Below are 25,446 nucleotides of genomic sequence, written 5' to 3'. Positions count from 1 at the left end.
TGTTTACTTACTGCTAATTTGCCAACCAGAATGTAAAAAACATGAAGAGTCGTGCTTGTACACAAACCCACATACATGCTTTCTTCTAAGAAATCTTAGTTGGTGGCCATGCTGAAGGTCGTTTCTTGCTTCTGCCCCCGAAATACAAGGTTGCTTTGAAGTACAACATGTGGAATCTCATTTGCAAGCATTTATCACCTTTCCTTGCGTGTCTCTCCGTACTTGTTGTTTGTGTTCCGGAACAGCTTTCCCCAGTCCTGTTCATTTGTCTGAATTCCGTTTTGTATTTTTATAGATTCCGTAGGAACAGGAATCACCCCATATTTTAAAATTTATTCTATGAATGTTCCTGCATATATTCTCGTACTGTTAACTTGTACGTGATTTTTTTTTTTCTGGAAAGAAAGGTGTCAGTGCTTGCTGTGAGTGTATTATTGCAATGACTTCTACGGTTTTAACATATCTTCCGACATAACTCGGTCGCTTCTTGATTTATTGCTTTTAATATCAGCCGCAGATGACATCGGAGCAGTTGTGAGTTCATACATTGCTAGGTGTAACTGTGTAGGAGGCGGTCATAGTATCCCGATGGACATCAATAGAAAATTTGTCACTGTAAGGTAAAAACGCCTTTCACATTCGCTAGAAGATACTGGTTATGCATGGCTAAAGTCTGCTTTAGAGCATAGTTTCTCAATCTATGCTGAATGGCAGTGGTGCACCCACGAGGGTTCACCGTTCCGGATCCTCCTCCAAATTTCGTAAATCAACATACATTTGTACACTTTCTCAATAAAACTATACTTGTTTAACAGGGAAATTATTGATGTAACATTAAAATTCGATCTTACACTTCATCTGTACTCTTTCTCTTATTGAAACAATCTAGTTTTATCATTATTTTTTTAAAGAATATAAGTGGAAGTGTTTTACTTATTGTCTTTTCAGATGCAGAATAATACCCATTCAATACTACTGTACATAGACGTAATGGCTTGTAGTATTGAATCCTGCCCCCTCCCCCCCCCAATAGCTTGGATCCTTTCCAACAAAAGTTTCTGACTGATACGCACGACTTCTGCAAAGTTGTGCAAAAATATTCCCTTGCTTGAGGGAAAAGAAATGTGACGTGTATAGTCGAGCTGCAAACCCCTTTCTAGAACTTGTTCGACATCTTTTATCTTGTAAAGTTGAAAAGGTTCTATTAGTGTTTGCTACTATTTGCCTTTATGAACGGAGATATTTTTCTTTTATCATGTATTTGGAAACAAAGTACAGGAGTAAGTTGAATGTTAAACCCAATTTAAGAATAAAGTTAAGTCAATGAATCTAAACACTAGAAAGCTAAATAAGCACAAACACAACCTTCACACTAAAGAAATAATGTGAATTCTGTAATACTGTTTGTTTATTTATTTATTTATTTATTTATTTATTTATTTATTTATTTATTTATTTATTTGTTTGTTTGTTTGTTTCTTTGTTCATTAAAAAACTAAAGTACCATAATCAGAAATATGTAACTTATAGTTTTCAAAATAAACAATACATCGAGGGGAAAAAAACTAAAATTTAATTAAAAATAAGTCAAATATATATGTATAATTTTGTTCCTGGGAAAAGAAAACCATGCTTTTCCGGAAGAACTGACTATTGATACATTCATGTCCGAAATTATTGTCGCATGTTTATAAAGATGTTGTTGTAAGAATATAATTTGATAAGGAATTCACCCGGTATTTCTTATAATGTTAGTATGTGTATAATCGGCGAAGACATGTATGTGGCAAATTTCATATCAAAAGAGCAGTAAATAAGAACAATAAAATGAAAATTAAACTTTCTTGTCCATAAGGAACATTTTGTTTTACTCATTCGAATTTTCATATTTATAATTCTTTTCCTATGAAATTTATCACAAATATATTTCCCGATTATACACACAGTATCAGTATTAAAAGTACTCTGCAAAATCATTCTCAAATTACATTCTTATAAGAAGACAGTTATAGATTTGCGACAATCATTTTGGACATGAGTGTACATTAATATTTTCCATATTAAATATGATGGCACATCAATGAAACAGGTTGAAAAACCCCTGCTTTACAGAAAAGAGTAGCATATATTCGAGACTATTTTTTCTGAAGATACTGATGGAAACTACGAACTGCTTCTTCATCTAAACAAGTGAAAGAATTTACCAATGTTCCGAACTATCGATTTTTTTTTTTTTATTTTTTAAATGCATATAACGTACTGTGGTTGCACTTTTCAAAGTGATTTAAGTTGAAAATATCATATGAAAAGTACAATTAAAAAAAAATAGCTGGAGAAATTGTATTTTTAATAAAATACTTCGGAAAAAAGTGTCTGTACTCTGCACAGTTATGTATTGCCAGAAAATAAAGCATTTCTTATACGTATACATGGTTAAATATTCCCTGTGTGCTCCCATTGTCTTTCGAAGTTTTGAGTGTCGTAAGGATTTTCTATTTTTAACAAACTTAGTACATATATTTCAAAATGTGCGTCTACGTACAAGGCTACTTATGAATATGAAAACACTTGATTATGTCGTCATCAAGGACGTGGAATTTCTGCAATATAGAAAAAGTATTGAACTGTATTTTAAATTAGGTTTATACAATTTTTGCAAATAAGAAGTAGCCTCATACTGCAGCTACTTTCCAAAATATTCATTTTGTAGTTAATGTTAATTTACATTTATAAAACTGTTAAAACAGATCCATATATCTAATATATATATATATATATATATATATATATATATATCAAATTGTTAACATAAGTAACTTAAAGGGCCATGGCAATATTAATTATGTTTGAATACTTAAGCAAATTAGTTGTATCTAATCGTGTTTAAAACTGATTTTCCATCTTTTTCAGGTGGGTTGTTTACACAAACTTGCAAGAAAACAAGAAAATTTGAGAATCCGGTGATGCTTCTGTCCTCTACGGGAGGTTGGTGAATAACATAAAAGGTTTAACTTTCTATTTATTCTATGCTCGTAGTTTTTTCTGTTGTTACAGTTATTCTTTCTTGGTATTGTTGGTCGGGTTGCGTTGTTCTGTGATCCAACCCTGGTGGAGGCGAGGTATGTAGTGGAGAACAGCCTATACTGTAAAGATTGAACTTTGATACCCATAAACTGCATCATAATGAAATTCTGGTCTGGTTTGGTTTGAGTCAACGCTACTACCAGATGTCATTGTTGCATACGAACGCAGAACGTAAAAACTCAATTCTTTCTTGGTATCGACCAGGCAACTTAATTCCTGGTCATCCACGTCCTGTTTTATCTTCAACTTACTCTTCCATCGTATATTAGACTATTCTGAATTGCGAATGAAGTGACCAATCATAATATTACTTCTATTCACAGTTCTGGTCACAATGTATTGCCCTGAGTTGGGTTCCTTAACACGGTCTCGGTACATCTCGAATGTTTGATTTTCATTTTTCTGATTTTTGAAATATTCTGGCATTTGCTTCATACAGAATTATGCTCTGCCAGGGTTCCTACTGGTCAGGGAAAACACAAGGAAAATGTTGCAGGTCAGGGTAGCACAGGAAAAAGACTAGAAATCAGGGAAAGTCAAGGAAATTTTACGAAACGTTTTTTTTTTTTTTCTAAAATTAATTGTACATCAATTTCAACTTAGCCAACCATTATTGATTACAGTATAGAATGTTTCTCAAATTTTTATGGGTGGTAAGTGGAATTTACGTATGAGCAATTGATTACTATTAGTGTCTATGCAATAAATATTCTCATATATAAATATTCACCGTCATTTCTTCCTTATTTATCCGACACCTGTCACGAAAGCCATGGATTTTCCTACCAAAGGTCAGGGAAATAGATTTCTCCAGATCAGTAGGAACCCTGTCTACAGTCTACACAAAGATTTTCTGAAACTTTTTCTTACTGCCTTTTCTATTTGAATAATGTCTACTGAGACAATGCTATTTAAGTACAAAATCTTTCTACTTTCGATGTTATTATTCTACTCAAATGTTTGAATGTCGTCGTTGCGTCCACTTTCTCTCCGTCAAAGAAAATTTTTACTTCTTCTTGTTCCTTTTTGCGTTTGAAAATTTTCGTTTTCTTCTCTCATTAGTATTTTCGTACTAAACGTTTTCTTTACTTTCCTAATAGAAGAGCTAGTATCTTTTTGGAAATATACAGTTGAGTCGTATCGTATGACAAGTATTGGTGTCTAAAACCTCCATTTGAAATATTTTATCTTCCGAGTAAGGCTATAGAGATCCTGAAAAAGAAGGGTTTTGGAAGTTTTCTAAATAATTTTCGTGATTCTTGAAATGGTTTGTTTGTTGAAAGGGATATCCAAACCTTTAACAATATAACTGTTTCAACAATAAAGAAAATTCTAAATAAGAAATCGGCACGGATTGTTGCCTTCGATAGGTTATGAAGTTCCTTCTCTAAAAATTTGAAACCTCTAGCTTGAAATTTGTAAGAGAAATGATGAATTTTCGTGAAAGATAAAAAATACATGAGAGAGATACGAAGACTGTAGTGACATCTATTGGCAAAACTTGTCCCTTTACACCAACCTTAAAGTCGAAATATGTAGACATGTGTGTTAAATTGGATTTCATTCTCGGCTCCTGGGTTCTTAAACTGGCACCAAAGTCAGAAGAAAATTTTTCGAGCACTTACTATTATTATTGAAGATATGACTGAGTTCCTACTGATCAGGAAAGTCAGAGAAACCTTAGGGGAAATGGTGCAGGTCAGGGAAGCTCACGGAAAATGACTGGAAACCAGGGAAAGTCAGGGAAATTTTATAAAATATATTTTTTTCAACATTAATTTTATGCCAATCTCAGCTTAAGGATCACTACTCCGATTTTCATCGGAGATAAGTGAAATGCATGTATGAGCAATTGATTACTATTTGTCTGTATAGAGTAAATGTTCTCATACATGGATATTTATTGTTATTTATTCCTTATTTATATATCAACGTCATGCGACACCTGTCATGAAAGTCAGGAATTTCCTGCCAAAGGTCAGATAAAGTCAGGGAAATATATTTCTCCAGATCAGTAGGAAACCTGTATGAGAATTTAATACTGCAAAAGGGACCAGACTGACGAGTACCAAGGAGGGGGTGAAGTGTGTATGGTTCAAAGAAGGTAGGAAACCACTGGTCTGGAGCATGTAGAAGTTTTTGTGCACCTTTCGTGCAGATGCTGGAGTATGGAGGCCCGTAATGGTGCTAAGAAATACCTATTTTATGCCAATAAAAATAGATTCAAAACCTCTATTTGACGCTAATACTATTGTTAAATTATCAATAAAGGAAATAGCTTCTCCTAAAAATAGAACAGTTTCTTTTCTGGTGCATATCTCTGGCAAACACTGCTGCTTCTTGAACATTTAAAAAAATAAGCATCGTAGTGTCGCGAAATGTGATATAGCGTCAACACAATTCATTGATTAAATCTAGTAGGATATCCATGAATGAATGCTTTGTTTATTTACATTCATATGCTGTTTGATGAATGGCCAGAGTAGGTCGACATAATCAATTCCCATCCTTCAGTCACATGAACATGAGAGCCTATACTAGCACATTAACATTTCACCTTTCTATTGTTTACCGTATGCTCATTAGTTTTACTTCAATGAAATACTGAACGTATTAATTAAATTACTGATAATCAATGCTCCGTTGACAGTTCACATCCGGCCTCATGGCTAGCAAAACTTTTTGTCTTTTTCTTTTTTGCGGAAATTCTTGTCAGCAATAGTTTTCCTAAAGAAAAGTGCTCAATGAAGAAAGGCTGTTGTTGCAGTTGGATTACGTCATAATGTTTTTCCTTGAATCTCAGCGACTCGGGAAACAGTACCTGCAGGTAAGGCATTTGGATTGGAATGTTGCTTCATGTAGACACATAGAGATCCTTTTTAAAACGTCTTATTTATAACAAAGATTGGTTTCGGTTGAGGTATTTCCGAGTAGCAAAACCAGCTCCATTCAGGAAACTCTTTGTAGCGAGCGTGTGGATATTTTTGTATGTGTCTTATACCACCTACGTTGATTGTGCTTTGTGGTTAGGCCGTTACAAATAGAGTGTAATTTATTACTGTTTCTCGTAATTAAAAAATAATTCAACTCTCGCAATACATCATGATGTAGTCTATCACATACACATACACGTCATCAAGGTCGAAATGAGTGACGTAGGTTTGATATAAATGGTATGAAGTTCGAGTACGGTAATTCTATTTTCAAATAATTAAGCAATCGAAAAATCGAACAAAATGACTATTTGAATAATGTAACTATTCCAGTAAGTACAGTAAAACCTGCCTTTACCGAAATTGAGCGGGACTCGCAAAAAGTTCGTTAGAGACAGGGTTCCGCTTAACAAAGGTAGATCTATGCAAAAAATAAAAAAAAAAGTGCATGCATATAATGGTCATATAAAATACTATACACACCTTAGTTAATTTATAATATTTATTTCTATACCAATTAATACATGTAAAACACAATAAACAGACAAAAATACTGCAAACACATTAACTTATTTTTTGGGGGTTTCTGTACACGTCCCTACTTGGCTATTCAACTTTCTACAAACACTTAAGTGTGAATAACCGCATTGCTGCAATTTTTTTTTACACTTTTGACAGCATCTTGATAAATCTTAGGCTACTCTTCTTCCAACTCAATACTATAATTCTCTTCTTCCACCAGTTGCTCTTCTCCATTCTAACTTTCTCTATAGTTCTCTTTTAAAGAACGTATATCCGTTGTCTGTTTCGGTTTGCACATCATTGTCTGTTTTGCTGACAACGTAGTGTATATTGTATTTACATCTAACCTCTCATAGGATGTCAAAAAATTTTCTAAATGTTGCTCTGCGAAACTTGAGACTTATTTTGATTCCCGTTCTTCGCGTAATACAGTTTCCGTTCAACGAAGGCAATTTAACACGATTTTCGCCAGTAAATTCATGGGACCATGAAATATTTCCGTTCAAGACAAGTTTCCGTTTAATAAAGAGTCCATTAAAGCAGATTTTACTGTATTTATTATTTTAATAAAGAATAATTCTTCAGATAATTATTTAAATAACGAATAATTGTTTAAATAATGTATCTAACTTCGAGTAATTACTTGAACGAATAACTGTTTCAAGTTATTTTTTTGAATAACAAATATTTTTTCGAATAATTATTTGAAAAGTGAATAACGGTTCGAGTAATCATTTGAAGAACTATTAAATAGCAAATAATTTTTGGAATAATTATTTAAATATTAATTGTCCAAATAATTGTTTCAAGTACGAAAGCCGTTCAAGTAATTATTTCAATACGAAAAATTTAAATAATTATTTGAATAACTGGTCGAGTAATTATTTGAAGAACGAATAACTGTACAAGTAATTATTTGAATAAGAAAAATGCAAGTAATTGTTATTTGAATAACTGCTCGAATAATTAATTGGAAAACGAATAACTGTTCAAATATTTATTCGATTGAGTAACGAATAATGGTTTGAGTAATTACTAAGTATCCAAGAAGTTATGTCGGGTCTTGACCCTACAAACTATCTCCAACGCTCTGGCAGACTACGGAATTTGTGGTGGAGAAACTTAGCGGAACGTAAACTAAATGAATCGCGCAATGCGTAAGTTACGTCGTAGAGAGTTCGGAACAGCGTCCCCATAAATGAGTGTCTAATGAATGGAACAAAATTGTCCTCTAAGGATGGAATGTGGAGATGCATTAGCGTTCCTTAACCAAATCGGATAATTTGTTGGACGACTGTAGCAACATGTGGCTTTACGTTGTGTTGAACCAGAATAACACCTCTATGATACACAATCAGTAGTTCGACGATTTTACATTTTCCATACACACCGTTTTATTTGCTGTTTGAGCCCATATCAGCAGTTCACGGTTTACGATATCGCAAACAATAATGATAACGGATCATTAAGGTTAGATGGTCACGGGTTTTGTCCGAGTCACTCACCCTACTCTGCTTCTCGCTTTGAGACTCAGAAGACCCGAAAGCAGATGACATAATTGAAAATTTTTATCAATGTCTATTACTCGGGCACGAATATTCACTTACTCGATTCATGATATGACGTTATTTCTTAACCACAAACATCTTGATCCAGTTGTTCAGATTTTGTCATCTTGCAGAACTGATATCATTAAGATACGGACGTGGCATGCACTTGTATCTAAAATCGAATCCGAATTTCCTGCGCCAAAGACAAGAACGCAGTTACGTTGTGTACCTATATGAACAGTTGTAAAATGCAACTTCTACAGTGAACCAAATTCGCTCTCACATAAATAGGGAATAACTAACTATTCAAGTAACCTTTTGAATAACTAATCGTTCGAGTAATTCGAATAACGAATAATTAAATGCTTGAGAACTTTTAGAATAACGAACAGCTAGGTGTTCGAATAATGTTTTGAATGAAGAATAAGTAACTTCGAGTAATTATTTGAATAATAACTAACCGTTAAGGTACTTCGAGTAAATTTTGAATAACGAATAACTAAGTGTTCGAGTACTTTATGAATAACGAATAACTAAGTGTTCGAGTAATTTTTTAAATAACGAAGAACTAAGTGTTCGAGTAACCTTTCGAATAACGAAGAACTAAAACAACGAAGTGTTCGAGTAATTATTTGAATAACGAATAACTGTTCGAGCAGTAATATGAATGAGGAACAACTTTGATAACTATTCGAATAGCTAACAATACTGAGGCAAACTGGGGGAATATTGTTGTGGTTTAATTTGCTGTTTCGTGGTGAATATACTGCCATTTCATTTACGTATTCTTTACTTCGAAATACTGTACTGAAAAAACGCACCATTCAATTTATAGGTGATCAGAGATTTGTTCTTTTAATTCAAACACTAGTACTGTGAATACCAAATACAATACCGGCGAAAGTTTAGATTAAGACGTTACTTGAGTACCGTAAGCTTTTTTTTTTTTTTTTTTTAACTAAGCAAAATAATGTTTCTCAGGATGGATTAGGACACTTACACACACCCATTTTTTAAGTGTGAAAAGGGACAGTATACGAGAAAATTTTGTTATAATACTGAAATATGCTGTATTTAAGGTTACCTAATTTTGCCATTTGGCTCGTTTCTCCATTATCGTTTCGTAAATACATTTGTACATGGCCACATAAATTAGTTCTCTGTGTTTCGACAGCTACGAATGTTGGAAATCAGGGTTTTTATTATTATTTCCTGTAATCAGATCATTTACAACTGCACGCTTCGTCAATGAACCACACTTCGAGAAGCTCTGCACAAGACATTATGGTCTACGGAAATAAGCATTTCCAAGAACCCTTCCTTTTCAAAATAAATTTTGTTAATGAGATCACCATTTCTGTTTTAATAAGAGCCCTTCAGGACCTTTCGTCGTAGTGGCGTCGCACTTTTTTTTTATGTTGAATATGAAGAACTTCAGGCTAAATGGACCAGTTTTCCTCCTCATACAGTTCGATTTATTTCGATAATTTTTCAGGTCTTTAAGGCATCTTTGTAAAAGCTGTATTCCTTTTGATAAATCCATGTTTTTCAATTGACGTACCTTGGACACAAGATTTGATTGTCTAGAATATTTTGCATGGGAAAACTATAAGAGTAAACACTTCTTTTTGAGTGCTTCCGCTTCGTTGTTTTGTCAGGCTTATAACTCAACGGCAAAAGCCTTTTGAATGGCTTGAAATCTCACTTTTAAGACAAAACTGTCATATCTCTCGGCCCATCTTGTTGAATTAACTTTCTTCAGGGTTTGGTAATCTGTGCTGAACGAAACGGTTCATGCGTATATTTTTAATATTGTGCCCAAAAAGCATTTATTATTATTATTATTATTATTATTATTATTATTATTATTATTATTATTATGTAAACAAGACAAATATTCTTCGTTACGTAATAAATTAAGAGAGATGTGAGAATGGCATCCAATTTAATAATTACAGATACAAATACCATGTATTTATTTAATCGTAAGAACTCTTTTTTAAAAAAATAAATATCACAGGCCTACAGAAAAAAAAATTTTTCTTGGTGCCTAAAATTTTAGAGCTGATTTTAACTATGTGTGGGGCGCTGAATCCAATAATGTAAGCAGTTTTTTTCTATCAGCTCTACTTTGGTAGATACAGGCTACTCTACCAGTAGTGTTATTTACGTTACAATGTATGTGGAAGAAATATTACAATCCAAAATAAATATGTAAATTATAAATATAAATGATGTAACCACTATTTCTGCATGCTTCTTGCAATAGTATACAAAATAAGCAAAAGAAATACAAATATTCTCGTAATAACAAGTTTGAATATGATCTTATAAACTCTGCAACTCAAATAAATCCTACTGTGCTCTATAGAGATTTCTATTTGGAAGAACGGCGCTCTTTTCTCATTAGTGCTGCTATCTGTCGGTACTAAACGGAAACTAGTCATATAGTAGTTCCAGGAACGTCCACTAGATTGCATTGGTATTCTACTTGGCTAGTGGATCGTAGTTGTTGTCTTGCAGGTGGAGTGACATGTTGGAACATGTGAGTTTTGTTCTGAAATCATAACTTGTATCGCGTATACTAAGGCTTTATATTTAACATCCGTGTTAGTGGCCTGAACATAAAATGAGTTCAAGTCGAAGAAGTTGTGTTAATCATCCTGATGTGTTTTGCTACATATGTGGTGAGTACACATTTAAAGAAAATAGAAAACATATCAGTGACTTTGTAAAAAAAGCATATCATGCATATTTTGGTGTACGCCTAGGGGACCAAGATAAAACGTGGGCTCCACATATTGTGTGTAAAATGTGTACTGAACACTTGCGACAGTGGACAACTGGAAAAAGAAAAAGTCTTAAGTTTGGTGTTCCAATGGTTTGGAGGGAACCCACAAACCATGTTGATGACTGTTATTTCTGCCTGGTAAATGTTACGGGTATGAATAGAAATAACCGGTGTAGAGGGCCGATGCCCGTCTACAACATCTGCATATCAAAATGCAGATGAGGGGCACATTTGCATATGTATATGTAAATAGGATAATTTGTGATTTAATTATTTGCTTAATATTAGCATATTCTGTGCATACTTATTGGATATTATTAGTAATGAAGTGTGAAACACCTAGCATAGTACGTAAATATTAATACAATATTGTAATATATTGTATTTATTTCATTGTGTTTTATTCCATTTATAGACCTTAGATAAGGTATTAATGGGTTGCATAGAATTACATCGTTGTTGCATAATGCATAACTAACAGGGGATGCTGGAAGAAAATGAATATAAAAATCAGAGATGAAGGATTAATTAAAGAGGAAATGAGCAGAATCTATTAGAATCATACTTGATTTTCAGAACGCTTGGATGAGAGCTAGAGCTGAAAAAAGTTTTTTTTTTTTCTTTCCCGACTGACTGTCGCCTATACTACAGGTTGGGAGGTCTATCTCAACTCAACACGGAAAGAAACACCCAGAATAGAAACTAAATAAGTATTGTATACCCAGGAAGTAGCCTAGAGACTTCCGTTGGTGAATTTACACTGGGTTTGATACAATGTGTTGAAACACGGAGTTCTTATTGTTTAAAATGTCATAAACTTTTTCACGTCTACATGTGAAAATATTGGTTTCTATACGTGTGACTTCCACTGCATCCAGCGTCAGCGTCTCTTCCTCCCCCCTTGTTCACCAAAAACCAGTAACCTGGCTAGCGAGCCTCTTGCTAGGTTCCCAGTAGGCAACACCAATTTGAAAATGTATGCTTTAATTTGACTCATTTTATGTGTTTAATATTAATATTTACGTACTAAGCTATAATCGTTCTTGGAAAGACCGCATAAAATTCTGTTTATTTTTAACAACGTGTTTCCCTTATCGAGCAAGACATTTAGATCTTGTTTTGTGAAAATTAAATTATTTACAATGATGTTTCCTTCAATCTCTCTCCAAGAAAGCATGGCTGCATTAGTAAGCAGACGGTTTGAACGACTGCCACAGTAATTGGGTAGAATGCTGCTTCTGGGAGAGATGTCAGTTAATAAATTGTATCAATATGTAATCTTTGTATGTTAAACTTTATTTTTATGTGTAATATCATATGTTTCTGTATTTCATTCATATGTAACTAGCAAAAGGAAACAAAAGTAGGCGGAAATCATCCATAGTTTCTGCTGTGAGCATTAAACTTCCGTGTTGTCCGCTATCAGGGAGGGGCAGCACGTATCAGCCGAGAAAGGTAAAGTTGGCTACGGATGGTAGCTGGAAGAAGGGCATTGACACGGGAGACCACCCGCAATATTCGCCGCAAGGCATGAACCCTTTGTCAAAGGGTGGTGGAAGAAGCGAGTTTCTTCGTTTCCTGTGTTTTGCCCGAAACATATACTCGTTTTCCGTGGAGAACGGGGTAGTTGAAGCTAGACTTGTGAAGTAACAAGAGGTAGTTTTGCAGTGTTAAAGGGAGTCATCTGACTTCCAGTACAGAGTTCAAGACCCAGGACGCGGTGAGAACAATTTCGGTTCCCCGGGATTTGTCCTGTGAACTACAGTATCGTGAGTGAGTTGTACAAAATTCCTCGAAGAACATGAAATAGTACAGTGACAAACAGTGTATAACTTAACTTATTTTAGTTATACGTCAGTGGTGCTATTCTCTTCAGTGATAATGGAAATTTAAATTCTAAATCATTCTTAACATTCATCAATCTCTGAGTGCTTAGGACTCTCAGTGGAGATCATTTACTTTAAAATCTCTTCACAACCCCAGAGTTAATATGGGACAATTGCAGTTTCCCCAATATGGGAGAAATATATATATCGTTACATATCTCAATTAGAGATATAACATAGAGGCCAGTAACGCCATTATACTGAGCCTGTCCTTGGACGTTTTAGAACAAGGCTTACAAGTAAGCATTTGCTTGTTTAAAATTGGAGCTACTGAACATTCCTTTATAGAATGCTTCACATTCAGTGTAACTTATCTTCTAGCAGAACATTTTCACGTGGTGGAATGATCATCTTGGAGGAGACTGTGTCAGTGAATTGGAACCTTGAGTACGTCGAGTAACATTTTGGAACAGTGCGTCAGAATTTAAAAATTCTCTTTATTTTTTTATCTTCACTCTGTGGTTTAAGTGACAAATAATAGTGAAATATGTTGCTTCGACATTTTAATACCTCTCTCCTCTAGAACTGTTAGAGACGAGAAGCTAGATAATTATGAGGAGATAAAAATAATTGTATAAAGATTTTCTATAAAAGTTTTTTTTTATTTTTTTAAGGTCAGACAGACCTTTTCAAGTTAGCAGTTTATTCTCATTCATTTATTAATTTTTTTTGATATTTTTTGTTAAATATCAAATATATATCAAATAATAAGTTATGTGTTTCATGTGATAGTGCACTAAAAAGGTGAAAAGAAATAGTGTATAATGAGTGATATCATCTCATCTACCACGGTTGAGATGCCTGTTTTCTTCATGGAAAATAAATCTGTCAGCTCTTACCGGAACAACTGTGTATTAAATTGCTGTAGGGTGAGTACCTGCACTAATGACAAATTTGTTTCAGGAGTGTGATTCAAGGAGACATTTTCCCCTTGAATGTGTATGTTGACCATCTCTCTGCATGGGGCTCAGAGAGAGAATACTGCCCAAAAGAACAACTAACAACCATGAAATAGTGAGATCATTTACAGGCTGCTACCTGTAAAATTTTAAATTATAGTTTTTTTTTTTTTTTTTTTAACATAACTTTGAAACTTATTACAGACTCACTATTTATAGCATCCTTGAACATGGTTGTTATGCAGATGGCCCTGAGATCTGCTGTTCTACAGAAATAATTTAATATTTGCTCTACCGAATTCATAAGAGAGTGGCGGCCCTGACAGGAGAGAACCTAATCTCCAAGAGGGAATAAATAACTACGTTTATAATATTTCTGATATTTGCATTTTATGTAAATCTTCAGTTAATTAAATATTCCCAGCCACTCTCCTTCAACAAAATTTTTTTTTTTTATTTTTTGTGTTGGTGACGTTAGGTAAATAGTAGCTTCGGCTCTGAACACCTAGCACCTCACAATAAATAAGTGGCGACCCAGCTATCGGGCTGGAACTTCACGTGCTGTGTTAGCCACAATATTAAGTGGCTACCCAGCTGCAGGGCACGATATTTCACGCCTTCAGCGTTAAGGGCAAGTGAGTATAATCCCATATACTAAAATGGTCAACATACGGCTTGTGTAAAATTTCGGTATATGGTTTGTTTTTTTCTCTCCCCGAAAATTTCCAAGAACGTAGGTGTCTTGTGTTTTTGAAATTTGTTTATGTTTGAATATTTTGTATTAACATTACTAGAGAATTCAGTTTATTTTGAACTTTGGGGGGAAGAAATCTTGTAAGTCCGTTTTTCTCGTAAATGGTGATAACGCGAGCACAGGCTCGAAGAGTTAGAAAAATGGATAACGAATTCGTTTTTGAAGAGTTCGCTCAGAGAGCTGGGGAGCTCTCAGAGGAGAGTAATATTATTGACGCGCAGAGTACTAGTGAGCGTCCCGTCAGCGTAGTGGGAGACACTGAGGTGGTGGATACGGTTCCGCCAGTCCACAGTCGGGAACCGGAAGTACCATTGCGGGAGGACAGGGAAGAAACCGCAGAAATTACGGAACGAGGTGTTAGCCCAGCCATTAATGCATGTAGCTCTAAGGGAAGTAACGATCATTTAGCCGCAATGCTAAGTGAACTTTTTCAGGGATTAGAGAAAAAGTTAGAGTTGAAACTAGAGGAGAGTACAAGACGACAAGAAGAAAATAATCGAAGTTTAAAGGAGGATTTGAATTTAAAGTTAGTAGAAAGTTCTAAGGGTCTGGAAAAGCTAGAAAAGAAAATTGAGGAAAGTAATAGCACGCTAGAAACTAGTTATCTGAGACTAGAACAGGCGGTTGAGTCCAGTAATGCTCGCCTTGAACTCCAGATGGAGGCTGTGAGTTCAAGACTGGAGCAAAGTGAGCGTCAGCTGACGGAGCGTCTTGAGCTCACGACTGCAGAGCTTAGGGGGGAAATACATCATGCCAGAGAAGAACTGTCTGCGCGTGTAACCGAAACTTCGAGCAGGATTGACGAAGTTCAAGAGAACGCTTCTAGCTTAGCCAGACAGTTAGATGAGAATTACACCGAACTTTCTGAGAGTGTTAGACAGGTCTCGTCTCGCGTCGAACAGACCACTCTAACCTTAAATAATCAGGTCAGGCGAGTGGAAGTGAACTTCACTTCCCAACTAGCTAGGATCCGGGGGGAACTAGAGCAGGAAACGCCACTCGATGAGATAAGGTCAGAATGTAACGGCAGCATCCAACAGATGCAAGAGACCGTTCAGGACGTGTGTGCTCAGCTCGAGAAGAAAATGGAGGAGTGGAAGAGCTCCATCCAGAAGGAGACCAGTGAGGTTATAGAGGGGAGACTCGCTAACATCTCTGTCTCCGGCACACAGGAAAGGCCAACGTCACCAAATGACATCTCGAGTCGCGATCTGCCTGGTTCTCAACCTGGGAACCTTGCTACTTCCCGTGAGACAGAGCCTGTCCCGTCGACGTCTCGCTCATGCAACCATGAGACGAGACAACATCTTGCAACGGCCTTTGGATTAATACACAGGGACGTAACCTTACATGTGTATTCAGGGAACGAATCTGAGACAGAAACATACAACTTTCTCCAAGATCTCGACCGGTACTTTGAGGTCACTGGAGTACCGGACGAGATGAGGCTCAGCTTCATACCGCGAGCGATCCGTAATACTTGCTACCAATGGTTTCAAGTTAACCGTAACAAAATTCACAGCTATGAAGAATTTGTGCATAACTTTAAACAGTGCTATCTTAGTGAGGAGCGACTGGCGAATCTAAGGGCAACGATCCTCACCTCCCACTTTGACAACCGTGTACACAAATCCCCAGCAGAATATCTGCTGGATTTGTTACATAAAAACAGTATTTTAGAGCCGAGGATGTCTGACGCGACATTGTTAAAGGTACTTCCGCGTCATTTCCCGAACTGGCTGTTTAGGGCGATAGTCTCTTCTCGCCCAAAGACAATAGCCGAGCTTCTAAATCTTGTTCAGGAACTGCAGTCGTCGATGACGAATCGCGACCAGTTCTTTCAGGGTAACCAGAAGAAAGGGGTCAACATGCTCCAAGTGAGCATCGAAAACGAGGACAATAACCCCTCTGGCCACAGTGGTAAACACGCTGCTCGTAAAAAGAATAGAACGAGAGAAAACCAGCGTCCTTACCAGAGAAAGAGACAGCAAACCACGAACCAAAACAACAACCACCAGCGATCCCCGCCTCGCCACCAGAGCAGCGGAAGTGGGTCGTCTGGCTGGTCACGTGGGGGGAACTCCCACTCCTCTCACAACAACAACGTTCGTGGAGCCCGAGGTAGGAGGGGAGGGATGCGCCAAACGGATAGACAGCAGGGAAATTCCTTCCGTCACGAGGACCAGGAAATCCAGCTGTTGGAGCACTATGACCGAGCGCCTCCTCCTACCAGTCAGAATCATAACATGACCAGGAGTAACCAATCCTCTTCTTCTGCTCCCAGAGAATGAGGATTGTCCGCATGTACTTTGGACAACGGTAGGATGACTATGGAGAACACGAGTACATCTGAGTTGACAAATAAAAATTCCAAGTATGTGCGTAATTTAGAAGAAAATGTAGAAAATATTCATTCATATGACAATACGTGTGAAACCGCAGTGAAAGAGATTTTTGAAAATGTAGTAGAAAAAGAAGAAGAAAATTGTAATATTTGTTCAGATATAATAGCAAAGAAGCATTTTAGTGAAGGCATGTTCAAAAATAAGTTAACCTTGTTAAGTAGGACAGGAGAACACATTGATTTAGATAGGGCTGTATATGAAGAGGCCAATGGCATTTTTAAGAATTTATTTGATTCAAGTGATGAAGAACTACCCAGTAATAACGTCATCTCACTACCAGAGATTAATGTACTTTTGTTTGGAAAGGAAGTTAATTCATTATTAGATACAGGAGCTACTTGTTCTGCTATCTCTAAAGAAATTTGGGACTCCGTCTCAAATAGCCACCCCACACCCGCATTTTTGAGTGCTAAGAATATACGGGTTACGTCTGCTTTCGGAAGTAAATCAGCGACGATCATAGGCCAGACGCTGTTAGTCATTCAGATACATGGGAAGGAATTTCATACATTAGGCATCATTATATCAGGTCTGAATAGATCTTTGATTTTAGGTTCCAACTTCTTTACAGAATCTCGTGCCGTGTTAGATTATGATACTGGCCTTCTACATCTCAAACATCCTCATGATGTAGAAGTCAAATTTAGATCTGTAGATTGCGAGACTGAGGATTTAGTAGTTCGATGTTTAGAATTGAATGGTGAGTGCGAGAAACCATATAGTTTCATTGAGGAGTTAGATAATTTTGAATGTAATTTTTCCCCGTCAGATGAAGGACGGAAGGCCATACGGGTTAGCGCACAGAATGAGCATAAGACCTGCAGAGAAAAGGCTGCTCGCGCCCCGAACTTGGATGATGGGAGATTCCCAAGTGCCCAAGAAATGGCAGTTCATGTTTTCCCACCAGAAGAGTGGCGTAAAGTGAACACACGTGCCTCCCATTCAGATATAGAAGATTTTGTCGCGAACTACTCAGATCTCTCAGCCTCACAAAGAGAGAGTTTGAAAGCCGTTCTTTTAAAGCACCAGGCGCTTTTTGATATCAAGCCAGGTTGCATAACTAACTACGAGCACGAGGTTGGAGTAACGGACGAACGTCCCATAAAAACTAAATTGTATCCTTACCCAAAGAAATTCAGAAATTTGGTATCGAATGAAATTTCGCGTTGGGAGGCCTGGGGTGTGATCAAGAAGATGCCTACCGCTTTCATAAACCCTCTGGTAGTGACACCGAAGAGTGATGGACGTATTCGTGTCTGTATAGATGGCCGAGCTTTGGCTAAAATTTCAGGGGATCTCTCCGACAGACCTATGCCACCCCTATCTGTTCTCCAAGATATTTGCGACAACTCTTGGTTCAGCTGCGTGGATGCAACTGAGATGTTTTTACAAATTAAGGTCAAGGAAAGTGACCAGAAGTATCTTGGGTTCCTACATGAAGGCATTTCATATGTTTTTCAAAAACTACCGTTTGGGACAAAACAGAGCCTTGCTTCTTGCGTAAGAGCATTAGATATGATAATTGGATCAGAGGCTAGAGAGTACTGCGGCGCTTATGTAGATGATTTAATTCTAGCCGACAGGAGCTTCGAAGATCATTTGGTACACCTCGACCGAGTGTTGGGTTTACTCACTGCGGGCGGCCTAACTCTCAGGCTGAAAAAGTGTAATTTTGCGAGAAAATCACTTAACATACTTGGTTTCCATCTTTCGCAATCCGGTATCGGCAAAGATCCGGCGAAAGTGAAGGCGGTGTTAGATTTTAGGACACCACGGAACGTGAAGGAACTGCGTTCCTTCATTGGCTACTGCCAGTACTATCGTTGCTTTAGTAGGAAGTACTCGGAAGTTCTCCATCCGTTGTTCCAACTGCTAAAGAAGAATGTTAGATTCAAATGGGAGCCAGTACATCAGGCAGCTATGGACAGGATTAAGCAGATCTTCCAGGAGGAAGTAGTTCTGAAAACCGTCCTGCCTGACAAGCAACTGATTCTCGAATGTGATGCGTGTGATATTGCGTGTTCTTCGCTATTGTACCAGCGTGATGACAATGATGACATCCGTGTCATTGCTTTTACATCACGTGTGTTCAATGCCGCACAACGCAACTATTCTATAACGGAGAAGGAATTTTATGGACTCATAGATGGCGTTGTTAAGTTTAAGCAGTACTTAGTTGGTACTAAGTTCATAGTACGCAGTGACCACCTTGCTCTTAAATTTATTCTCTATTGTAGACTTACAAACCAGCGTATCACCCGGTGGGCGATGTTACTCTCAAATTTTAATTTTGAATTCCAGTTTGTCAAGTCCAATGAGAATCTGAGTGATTATCACTCTAGGTACCCTCCTCACACAGAAGAAGACCTCAGTGTTGCACGGAAGCCTATCCTCCAGGAGTCGCTGATGTCCATCCTGACGGAAATTCCATGTGAGTTGAGGAAGATGATAGCCATACTACCGGAGATGCAGTCTTCAGATCCTGTCTATGGCAAGATCAAGAAAGACGTCGAAGAGAAGACGGACTCACCAAAGGTGAACGGTGCTTGTCACCGTTTTGAAGTTTTGAACGGGCGCTTATGCAAGCGTGACCGGGAAGGAGTCCGTATTTGCATCCCAGAAGTGTTAGTAGTTCCACTGCTCGATTATTACCATTCAGATCGAGGGCACCTGTCGGCCAGTAAACTACTTCCACTTCTAACAGAATTCTTCGTATGGCCAAAGATGAGAGCAAGTGTGAGGCGTTTTTGTGCTTCCTGCGAACTGTGCCAGAAAAGCAACCCCCCTCAATGTTATCGTCCGGGACCACTGAATCCCGTCGTAGTTGAGAAGCCAGGCTACTTGGTCTGCGCTGACTGGTTAGGGCCTCTAACCAAGGGAATCGGGGGAGTCCACTACGTATTAGTATTTTATGATGCTTTCTCCAAACTAATAGGATTGTACGCATGCAGAAAGGCAAACACTACCACTGCCATAAGGAAACTCAAGGAGTATCTGAAGGTTAATCCTAGTGTGGAACTAGTCTTAACAGACAGAGGGTCACCTTTTCAGTCTAACCGCTGGAAAACAGAATTAGCAGATCTTGGTATCAGGCACATCACTTCGACGCCATATTATCCGCAAGGAGAAATGGCAGAGGTAGCTGTCAAGGCTACAGTACGTTTGCTACGTAAATTGTGCCATGATAACCAAAGATTGTGGCCCAAATACTTGGAAAAGATAGAGAAGTGCTTGAATTCCGCCAAACACCTGACCACTGGCGTGTCAGCCTTTGAGTGCCACTTTGGACAGTCTATGTCAAGAGACATAGCCAGGCTGTTTGATATCCCAGAAGTGGATAAGCGCCATGACGTGCAGTACTATGTAGAAATTGCTAGAAAGAACCATAAAAGGAATGCTGCTGCACGAAAACGCAATTTTGACAAGTCACACCGTACTGTAGAGTACAAAGTGGGTGATCTTGTTCTAACTAGAGTTTTCCCCAAGTCGGATGCTCTAGCAGGTGTATCAAAGAAGCTCTTGCTCTTGTACTCGGGACCGTGGCAGATTGTCGCCGCCACTGGTGGAAACATGTACACACTAGGGGATCCAGCGACTAAAGAAGTGAAGATGACAAGGAATGCGTTTCTATTGAAACCATACATCTCTAGAGACGAGAAGGATCAAAGTGGTACTGGTACATAGAGAAGACACAAATCACACATATATGCATCACGCAACCGGAAGTGACAACTAGTGTATATAGTGATAGTGTTAGTGTATATTTCAGTGTATTAGTGTAAGTGTATGTATTGGGAACTTATGTCATTCATTTTCATGTAATTCAGGGAACACTGAATTCTCTTATTTAGCTTTTGATTATTGTTTTGCATTTATTATGTTTATTGTGTGTTTAACAGTGTTTTATATTTTTTTTTTTAACCTTGGATGTATTGTGGAATTCTAACATTTCAGGAACAAAATGTGCCCTCCGTATGATCTACGTCCTGTACTAGAAAGTACAGCACCTAGAATCATAGTGGGGAAATTTATGTAGAGGGCCGATGCCCGTCTACAACATCTGCATATCAAAATGCAGATGAGGGGCACATTTGCATATGTATATGTAAATAGGATAATTTGTGATTTAATTATTTGCTTAATATTAGCATATTCTGTGCATACTTATTGGATATTATTAGTAATGAAGTGTGAAACACCTAGCATAGTACGTAAATATTAATACAATATTGTAATATATTGTATTTATTTCATTGTGTTTTATTCCATTTATAGGCCTTAGATAAGGTATTAATGGGTTGCATAGAATTACATCGTTGTTGCATAATGCATAACTAACAGGGGATGCTGGAAGAAAATGAATATAAAAATCAGAGATGAAGGATTAATTAAAGAGGAAATGAGCAGAATCTATTAGAATCATACTTGATTTTCAGAACGCTTGGATGAGAGCTAGAGCTGAAAAAAGTTTTTTTTTTTTTCTTTCCCGACTGACTGTCGCCTATACTACAGGTTGGGAGGTCTATCTCAACTCAACACGGAAAGAAACACCCAGAATAGAAACTAAATAAGTATTGTATACCCAGGAAGTAGCCTAGAGACTTCCGTTGGTGAATTTACACTGGGTTTGATACAATGTGTTGAAACACGGAGTTCTTATTGTTTAAAATGTCATAAACTTTTTCACGTCTACATGTGAAAATATTGGTTTCTATACGTGTGACTTCCACTGCATCCAGCGTCAGCGTCTCTTCCTCCCCCCTTGTTCACCAAAAACCAGTAACCTGGCTAGCGAGCCTCTTGCTAGGTTCCCAGTAGGCAACACCAATTTGAAAATGTATGCTTTAATTTGACTCATTTTATGTGTTTAATATTAATATTTACGTACTAAGCTATAATCGTTCTTGGAAAGACCGCATAAAATTCTGTTTATTTTTAACAACGTGTTTCCCTTATCGAGCAAGACATTTAGATCTTGTTTTGTGAAAATTAAATTATTTACAATGATGTTTCCTTCAATCTCTCTCCAAGAAAGCATGGCTGCATTAGTAAGCAGACGGTTTGAACGACTGCCACAGTAATTGGGTAGAATGCTGCTTCTGGGAGAGATGTCAGTTAATAAATTGTATCAATATGTAATCTTTGTATGTTAAACTTTATTTTTATGTGTAATATCATATGTTTCTGTATTTCATTCATATGTAACTAGCAAAAGGAAACAAAAGTAGGCGGAAATCATCCATAGTTTCTGCTGTGAGCATTAAACTTCCGTGTTGTCCGCTATCAGGGAGGGGCAGCACGTATCAGCCGAGAAAGGTAAAGTTGGCTACGGATGGTAGCTGGAAGAAGGGCATTGACACGGGAGACCACCCGCAATATTCGCCGCAAGGCATGAACCCTTTGTCAAAGGGTGGTGGAAGAAGCGAGTTTCTTCGTTTCCTGTGTTTTGCCCGAAACATATACTCGTTTTCCGTGGAGAACGGGGTAGTTGAAGCTAGACTTGTGAAGTAACAAGAGGTAGTTTTGTAGTGTTAAAGGGAGTCATCTGACTTCCAGTACAGAGTTCAAGACCCAGGACGCGGTGAGAACAATTTCGGTTCCCCGGGATTTGTCCTGTGAACTACAGTATCGTGAGTGAGTTGTACAAAATTCCTCGAAGAACATGAAATAGTACAGTGACAAACAGTGTATAACTTAACTTATTTTAGTTATACGTCAGTGGTGCTATTCTCTTCAGTGATAATGGAAATTTAAATTCTAAATCATTCTTAACATTCATCAATCTCTGAGTGCTTAGGACTCTCAGTGGAGATCATTTACTTTAAAATCTCTTCACAACCCCAGAGTTAATATGGGACAATTGCAGTTTCCCCAATATGGGAGAAATATATATATCGTTACATATCTCAATTAGAGATATAACATAGAGGCCAGTAACGCCATTATACTGAGCCTGTCCTTGGACGTTTTAGAACAAGGCTTACAAGTAAGCATTTGCTTGTTTAAAATTGGAGCTACTGAACATTCCTTTATAGAATGCTTCACATTCAGTGTAACTTATCTTCTAGCAGAACATTTTCACGTGGTGGAATGATCATCTTGGAGGAGACTGTGTCAGTGAATTGGAACCTTGAGTACGTCGAGTAACATTTTGGAACAGTGCGTCAGAATTTAAAAATTCTCTTTATTTTTTTATCTTCACTCTGTGGTTTAAGTGACAAATAATAGTGAAATATGTTGCTTCGACATTTTAATACCTCTCTCCTCTAGAACTGTTAGAGACGAGAAGCTAGATAATTATGAGGAGATAAAAATAATTGTATAAAGATTTTCTATAAAAGTTTTTTTTTTATTTTTTTAAGGTCAGACAGACCTTTTCAAGTTAGCAGTTTATTCTCATTCATTTATTAATTTTTTTTGATATTTTTTGTTAAATATCAAATATATATCAAATAATAAGTTATGTGTTTCATGTGATAGTGCACTAAAAAGGTGAAAAGAAATAGTGTATAATGAGTGATATCATCTCATCTACCACGGTTGAGATGCCTGTTTTCTTCATGGAAAATAAATCTGTCAGCTCTTACCGGAACAACTGTGTATTAAATTGCTGTAGGGTGAGTACCTGCACTAATGACAAATTTGTTTCAGGAGTGTGATTCAAGGAGACATTTTCCCCTTGAATGTGTATGTTGACCATCTCTCTGCATGGGGCTCAGAGAGAGAATACTGCCCAAAAGAACAACTAACAACCATGAAATAGTGAGATCATTTACAGGCTGCTACCTGTAAAATTTTAAATTATAGTTTTTTTTTTTTTTTAACATAACTTTGAAACTTATTACAGACTCACTATTTATAGCATCCTTGAACATGGTTGTTATGCAGATGGCCCTGAGATCTGCTGTTTTCAGAAATAATTAATTTTTGCTCTACCGAATTCATAAGGGAGTGGCGGCCCTGACGGGAGAGAACCTAGTCTCCAAGAGGGAATAAATAACTACGTTTATAGTATTTTTGATATTTGCAGTTTATGTAAATCTTCAGTGAATTAAATATTCCCAGCCACTCTCCTTCAACATTTTTTTTATTGTGTTGGTGTCATTTGGTAAATAGTAGCTTCGGCTCTGGCCACCTAGCACCTCACACCGGAACAAGTGGACATATCCTGATCTGCCTTCAGCAAGACGTCCAGTTGTTCATTCCGATGAAATACCAATCCCAACGTTTCACCACTTGCCAGAGCTTTGTGAGACTGAAAACGAACGTAGTGAACATTCTTGTGACATGGATGATGGAAGTGACAGTGATTATGAGGGAATGTCAACAATTCCTCAACAGTTTAATCAAGATGAGCTAAATGATCTAGTTAGGGACCTTAATCTTTCAAAAGAATCGTCTGAATTACTTGCTTCCAGATTGAAGGAGAAAAACGTACTAGAACAAGGAACTAAAATCACATTCTACCGAACAAGGGAAAAGGAGTTTTTACCATTTTTCACTGAAGACACAAATCTCGTATTCTGTCACGATGTTAGAGGTCTCCTAGAACACATGGGTCTTCCAGAATACAATCCAGATGATTGGCGCCTGTTTATTGATAGCTCCAAGCGAAGTTTAAAATGCGTCCTTCTACACAATGGCAATAAATATGGCTCAATTCCAATCGCTCATTCAACACGACTGAAAGAAGAATATGAAGCAATTGCTTTGGTTATGGAAAAAATTAAATATCAGGACCATCAGTGGGTGATTTGTGTGGATTTAAAGATGGTGAACTTTCTTCTTGGACAGCAAAGTGGCTACACAAAATATCCTTGTTTTCTATGTCTGTGGGATAGCAGAGACAAAGCAAACCATTGGTCAAAAAAAGAGTGGCCGCAGAGAGACGACATGGTTGTTGGTAAGAAAAATATTAACATGCCTATTGTTGAGTGTGACAAAATCATTTTGCCACCTCTACATCTGAAGCTCGGTTTGATGAAGCAGTTTGTAAAGGCGCTAAATAAGGACGGGCCGTGCTTTGCTTACATGGGAAACAAGCTACCTCAGATCAGCACAGAAAAATTAAAAGCTGGAATATTTGATGGTCCCCAAATAAGACAACTCATGAAAGATCCGGCTTTCGTGGAGTCCATGAATGAGACTGAACGTAGAGCTTGGACCTCATTTGTAGAAGTTATCAAGAATTTCCTTGGCAATAATAAAGCTGATAACTATGTTGAGCTAGTGAACCAGATGCTTAATGCATTCCAAAAACTTGAATGTAATATGAGTATCAAAATTCATTACCTGCACAGCCATTAGGCCGTTTCCCAGACAACGTAGGCAGTCTGAGTGAAGAACAAGGTGAAAGATTTCACCAAGATATTAAAACAATGGAGGACCGCTACCAAGGAAGATGGGATGCCCATATGATGGCAGATTACTGCTGGAACCTAAAAAGAGACTGTGCAAAGAAACATTCAAGGATGTCACGAAAACGAAGCTTCCGAAGTGTTGAATAGATCGTTTTGAACAAATTATTTGATTTTTTATTCATAAAAACTATTATAAAATGTAGTTACAGAGTTATTATGTACTTGATGTTTGTGTTTATATGGTTTTCATTATTTTCAAAGT

General features: G+C 37.2%; 1 protein-coding gene across 2 annotated transcripts in view; it reads left to right on the top strand.

Annotated features, from left to right (window-relative positions):
• LOC145666485 (uncharacterized) overlaps positions 1 to 25,446 on the top strand; it is a 500,852-nt gene that overhangs the window by 227,445 nt on the left and 247,961 nt on the right. Inside the window, exon 2 of one of the 2 annotated variants that reach the window (XM_081733748.1) lies at positions 2,911 to 3,005. The exons of the other annotated variant lie outside the window; for it this stretch is intronic. The gene's annotated coding sequence lies outside the window, so the exon portion shown is untranslated. The remainder of the gene's footprint in view (positions 1 to 2,910; positions 3,006 to 25,446) is intronic. 2 annotated transcript variants of the gene reach the window in all.

Source organism: Thermobia domestica, chromosome 12 (assembly GCF_964235325.1).
Source record: "Thermobia domestica chromosome 12, izTheDome1.hap1.1, whole genome shotgun sequence".
NCBI classification, from domain to species: domain Eukaryota; kingdom Metazoa; phylum Arthropoda; class Insecta; order Zygentoma; family Lepismatidae; genus Thermobia; species Thermobia domestica.
This window is presented reverse-complemented; position numbering and strand designations above follow the sequence as displayed.